The following is a 6,417-nucleotide window of genomic DNA, read 5'->3' as shown; positions in this document are numbered from 1 at the left end:
AGGTGCCTTTGAGGGGATGGGAGGGCTGGGTAGAGTCATTCACACCCTTGGCTGGTGCCTCTGAGAGGATGGGAGGGCTGGGTAGAGTAATTCACACCCTTGGCTGGTGCCTCTGAGAGGATGGGAGGGCTGGGTAGAGTCATTCACACCCTTGGCTGGTACCTCTGAGAGGAGGGGAGGGCTGGGTAGAGTTAGTCACACCCTTGGCTGGTACCTCTGAGAGGAGGGGAGGGCTGGGTAGAGTCAGTCACACCCTTGGCTGGTACCTCTGAGAGGAGGGGAGGGCTGGGTAATGTCAGTCACAGCCTTGGCTTGCCTTTGAGAGGATGGGAGGGTTGAGTAGAGTCATTCACACCCTCGGCTGGTGCCTTTGACAGGATGGGAGGGCTGGGTAGAGTCATTCACACCCTTGGCTGGTGCCTCTGAGAGGATGGGAGGGCTGGGTAGAGTCAATCACACCTTGGCTGGTGCCTTTGACAGGATGGGAGGGCTGAGTGGAGTCAGTCACACCTTGGCTGGTGTCTCTGAGAGGATGGGAGGGCTGGGTAGAGTCAGTCACACCCTTGACTGGTGCCTATGCCAGGATGGGAGGGCTGGGTAGAGTCATTCAAAGCCTTGGCTGGTGCCTATGACAGGATGGAAGGGCTGGGTAGAGTCAGTCACACCCTTGGTTGGTGCCTCTGACAGGATGGCTGGGCTGGGTAGAGTCAGTCACAACCTTGGCTGGTGCCTCTGAGAGGATGGGAGGGCTGGTTAGAGTAATTCACACCCTTGGCTGGTGCCTCTGAGAGGATGGGAGGGCTGGGTAGAGTCAATCACACCTTGGCTGGTGCCTCTGAGAGGATGGGAGGGCTGGGTAGAGTTAGTCACACCCTTGGCTGGTACCTCTGAGAGGAGGGGAGGGCTGGGTAGAGTCAGTCACAGCCTTGGCTTGCCTTTGAGAGGATGGGAGGGCTAGGCAGAGTCAGTCACACCTTGGCTGGTGCCTCCGACAGGATGGGAGGGCTGGGTAGAGTCAGTCACACCTTGGCTGGTGCCTCCGACAGGATGGGAGGGCTGGGTAGAGTCAGTCACAGCCTTGGCTGGTGCCTCTGAGAGGATGGGAGGGCTGGGTGGAGTCAGTCACACCTTGGCTGGTGCCTCTGAGAGGATGGGAGGGCTGGGTAGAGTCAGTCACACCCTTGACTGGTGCATATGCCAGGATGGGAGGGCTGGGTAGAGTCAGTCACACCCTTGGCTGGTGCCTCTGAGAGGATGGGAGGGCTGGGTAGAGTCAATCACACCTTGGCTGGTGCCTTTGACAGGATGGGAGGGCTGAGTGGAGTCAGTCACACCTTGGCTGGTGTCTCTGAGAGGATGGGAGGGCTGGGTAGAGTCAGTCACACCCTTGACTGGTGCCTATGCCAGGATGGGAGGGCTGGGTAGAGTCATTCAAAGCCTTGGCTGGTGCCTATGACAGGATGGAAGGGCTGGGTAGAGTCAGTCACACCCTTGGTTGGTGCCTCTGACAGGATGGCTGGGCTGGGTAGAGTCAGTCACAACCTTGGCTGGTGCCTCTGAGAGGATGGGAGGGCTGGTTAGAGTAATTCACACCCTTGGCTGGTGCCTCAGAGAGGATGGGAGGGCTGGGTAGAGTCATTCACACCCTTGGCTGGTGCCTCTGAGAGGATGGGAGGGCTGGGTAGAGTTAGTCACACCCTTGGCTGGTACCTCTGAGAGGAGGGGAGGGCTGGGTAGAGTCAGTCACAGCCTTGGCTTGCCTTTGAGAGGATGGGAGGGTTGAGTAGAGTCATTCACACCCTCGGCTGGTGCCTTTGACAGGATGGGAGGGCTGAGTGGAGTCAGTCACACCTTGGCTGGTGCCTCTGAGAGGATGGGAGGGCTGGGTAGAGTCAGTCACACCCTTGACTGGTGCCTATGCCAGGATGGGAGGGCTGGGTAGAGTCAGTCACACCCTTGACTGGTGCCTATGCCAGGATGGGAGGGCTGGGTAGAGTCAGTCACACCCTTGACTGGTGCCTATGCCAGGATGGGAGGGCTGGGTAGAGTCATTCAAAGCCTTGGCTGGTGCCTATGACAGGATGGAAGGGCTGGGTAGAGTCAGTCACACCCTTGGTTGGTGCCTCTGACAGGATGGCTGGGCTGGGTAGAGTCAGTCACAACCTTGGCTGGTGCCTATGACAGGATGGGAAGGCTGGGTAGAGTCAGTCACAACCTTGGTTGGTGCCTCTGAGAGGATGGAAGGGCTGGGTAGAGTCAGTCACACCTTGGCTGGATCCTCTGAGAGGAGGGGAGGACTGGGTAACGTCACTCACAGCCTTGGCTTGCCTTTGAGAGGATAGGAGGGTTAGGTACCGTCCAAGAGCACCAGACCCTCTGAGTGCCCACCAGTTTCTTGTACTTACAAAGAGTGCCAGACCCTGAGATTGCCCACCGGTTCCTTGTACCTCCCAAGAGTGCCAGACCCTCAGAGTGCCCAACCGTTCCTTGTACTTCCAGAGTGCCAGACACTCGAAGGGCCCACTGGTTCCTTGTACCTCCAGAGAGTGCCAGACCCTCGGAGTGCCCACCCGTTCCTTGTACCTCCCAAGAGTGCCAGACCCTCAGAGTGCCCACCCGTTACTTGTACTTCCAGAGAGTGCCAGACCCTCGGAGTGCCCACCGGTTCCTTGTACCTCCCAAGAGTGCCAGACCCTCAGAGTGCCCACCCGTTCCTTGTACTTCCAGAGAGTGACAGACCCTCAGAGGGCCCACTGGTTCCTTGTACCTCCCTAGAGTGCCAGACCCTCGGAGTGCCCACCAGTTCCTTGTACCTCCCAAGAGTGCCCGACCCTCAGAGTGCCCACCAGTTCCTTGTACATCCAGACCCTCTACGTGCCCATCGGCTCCTTGTACCTCCTGAGAGTACCAGACCCTTGGAGTCCCCATCGGTTCCTTGTACCTCCAGAGAGTGCCAGACCCTTGGAGTGCCCACCGGTTCCTTGTACCTCCCAAGAGTGCCAGACCCTCAGAGTGCCCACCCATTCCTTGTAGTTCCAGAGAGTGCCAGACCCTCAGAGGGCCCACTGGTTCCTTGTACCTCCCTAGAGTGCCAGACCCTCGGAGTGCCCACTGGTTTCTTGTACCTCCCAAGAGTGCCAGACCCTCAGAATGCCCACCCGTTCCTTGTACTTCCAGAGAGTGCCAGACCCTCTGAGTGCCCACCGGTTCCTTGTACCTCCCAAGAGTGCCAGACCCTCAGAGTGCCCACCCGTTCCTTGTACTTCCAGAGAGTGCCAGACCCTCGGAGTGCCCACCGGTTCCTTGTACCTCCCAAGAGTGCCAGACCCTCAGAGTGCCCACCAGTTCCTTGTACTTCCAGAGAGTGCCAGACCCTCGGAGTGCCCACCGGTTACTTGTACCTCCCAAGAGTGCCAGACCCTCAGAGTGCCCACCGGTTCCTTGTACCTCCAGAGAGTGCCAGACCCTCTGAGTGCCCATCGGTTCCTTGTACCTCCCTAGAGTGCCAGACCCTTGGAGTGCCCACCGGTTCCTTGTACCTCCCTAGAGTGCCAGACCCTCTGAGTGCCCACCCATTCCTTGTACTTCCAGAGAGTGCCAGACCCACAGAGGGCCCACTGGTCCCTTGTACCTCCCTAGAGTGCCAGACCCTCGGAGTGCCCACTGGTTTCTTGTACCTCCAAGAGTGCCAGACCCTCAGAGTGCTGACCAGTTCCTTGTACTTCCAGAGAGTGCCAGACCCTCGGAGTGCCCACCGGTTCCTTGTACCTCCCAAGAGTGCCAGACCCTCAGAGTGCCCACCGGTTCCTTGTACCTCCAGAGAGTGCCAGACCCTCTGAGTGCCCATCAGTTCCTTGTACCTCCCAAGAGTGCCAGACCCTCAGAGTGCCCACCCGTTCCTTGTACTTCCAGAGAGTGCCAGACCCTCGGAGGGCCCACTGGTTCCTTGTACCTCCCTAGAGTGCCAGACCCTCGGAGTGCCCACCGGTTCCTTGTACCTCCCAAGAGTGCCAGACCCTCAGAGTGCCCACCAGTTCCTTGTACTTCCAGAGAGTGCCAGACCCTCGGAGTGCCCACCGGTTACTTGTACCTCCCAAGAGTGCCAGACCCTCAGAGTGCCCACCGGTTCCTTGTACCTCCAGAGAGTGCCAGACCCTCTGAGTGCCCATCGGTTCCTTGTACCTCCCTAGAGTGCCAGAATCTCGGAGTGCCCACCGGTTCCTTGTACCTCCCTAGAGTGCCAGACCCTCTGAGTGCCCACCCATTCCTTGTACTTCAGAGAGTGCCAGACCCTCAGAGGGCCCACTGGTTCCTTGTACCTCCCTAGAGTGCCAGACCCTCGGAGTGCCCACTGGTTTCTTGTACCTCCAAGAGTGCCAGACCCTCAGAGTGCCCACCAGTTCCTTGTACTTCCAGAGAGTGCCAGACCCTCGGAGTGCCCACCGGTTCCTTGTACCTCCCAAGAGTGCCAGACCCTCAGAGTGCCCACCGGTTCCTTGTACCTCCAGAGAGTGCCAGACCCTCTGAGTGCCCATCGGTTCCTTGTACCTCCCTAGAGTGCCAGACCCTTGGAGTGCCCACCGGTTCCTTGTACCTCCCTAGAGTGCTAGACCCTCTGAGTGCCCACCCATTCCTTGTACTTCCAGAGAGTGCCAGACCCTCAGAGGGCCCACTGGTTCCTTGTACCTCCCTAGAGTGCCAGACCCTCGGAGTGCCCATTGGTTTCTTGTACCTCCAAGAGTGCCAGACCCTCAGAGTGCCCACCAGTTCCTTGTACTTCCAGAGAGTTCCAGACCCTCGGAGTGCCCTCCGGTTCCTTGTACCTCCCAAGAGTGCCAGACCCTCAGAGTGCCCACCGGTTCCTTGTACCTCCAGAGAGTGCCAGACCCTCTGAGTGCCCATCGGTTCCTTGTACCTCCCTAGAGTGCCAGACCCTCGGAGTGCCCACCGGTTCCTTGTACCTCCCTAGAGTGCCAGACCCTCAGAGTGCCCACCAGTTCCTTGTACTTCCAGAGAGTGCCAGACCCTCGGAGTGCCCACTGGTTCCTTGTACCTCCCAAGAGTGCCAGACCCTCAGAGTGCCCACCGGTTCCTTGTACCTCTAGAGAGTGCCAGACCCTCTGAGTGCCCATCGGTTCCTTGTACCTCCCTGAAGTGCCAGACCCTCGGAGTGCCCACCGGTTCCTTGTACCTCCCTGAAGTGCCAGACCCTCTGAGTGCCCACCCATTCCTTGTACTTCCAGAAAGTGCCAGACCCTCAGAGGGCCCACTGGTCCCTTGTACCTCCCTAGAGTGCCAGACCCTCGGAGTGCCCACTGGTTTCTTGTACCTCCAAGAGTGCCAGACCCTCAGAGTGCCGACCAGTTCCTTGTACTTCCAGAGAGTGCCAGACCCTCGGAGTGCCCACCGGTTCCTTGTACCTCCCAAGAGTGCCAGACCCTCAGAATGCCCACCGGTTCCTTGTACCTCCAGAGAGTGCCAGACCCTCTGAGTGCCCATCAGTTACTTGTACCTCCCTAGAGTGCCAGACCCTCGGAGTGCCCACCGGTTCCTTGTACCTCCCTAGAGTGCCAGACCCTCTGAGTGCCCACCCATTCCTTGTACTTCAGAGAGTGCCAGACCCTCAGATGGCCCACTGGTTCCTTGTACCTCCCTAGAGTGCCAGACCCTCGGAGTGCCCACTGGTTTCTTGTACCTCCAAGAGTGCCAGACCCTCAGAGTGCCCACCAGTTCCTTGTACTTCCAGAGAGTGCCAGACCCTCGGAGTGCCCACCGGTTCCTTGTACCTCCCAAGAGTGCCAGACCCTCAGAGTGCCCACCGGTTCCTTGTACCTCCAGAGAGTGCCAGACCCTCTGAGTGCCCATCGGTTCCTTGTACCTCCCTAGAGTGCCAGACCCTTGGAGTGCCCACCGGTTCCTTGTACCTCCCTAGACTGCTAGACCCTCTGAGTGCCCACCCATTCCTTGTACTTCCAGAGAGTGCCAGACCCTCAGAGGGCCCACTGGTTCCTTGTACCTCCCTAGAGTGCCAGACCCTCGGAGTGCCCACTGGTTTCTTGTACCTCCAAGAGTGCCAGACCCTCAGAGTGCCCACCAGTTCCTTGTACTTCCAGAGAGTGCCAGACCCTCGGAGTGCCCTCCGGTTCCTTGTACCTCCCAAGAGTGCCAGACCCTCAAGTGCCCACCGGTTCCTTGTACCTCCAGAGAGTGCCAGACCCTCTGAGTGCCCATCGGTTCCTTGTACCTCCCTAGAGTTCCAGACCCTCTGAGTGCCCACCCATTCCTTGTACTTCCAGAGAGTGCCAGACCCTCGGAGGGCCCACTGGTTCCTTGTACCTCCCTAGAGTGCCAGACCCTCGGAGTGCCCACTGGTTTCTTGTACCTCCAAGAGTGCCAGACCCTCAGAGTGCCCACCAG

The sequence above is a fragment of the Triturus cristatus genome, chromosome 12 (genome assembly GCF_964204655.1).
Source record: "Triturus cristatus chromosome 12, aTriCri1.1, whole genome shotgun sequence".
Lineage (NCBI taxonomy): Eukaryota > Metazoa > Chordata > Amphibia > Caudata > Salamandridae > Triturus > Triturus cristatus.
This window is presented reverse-complemented; position numbering follows the sequence as displayed.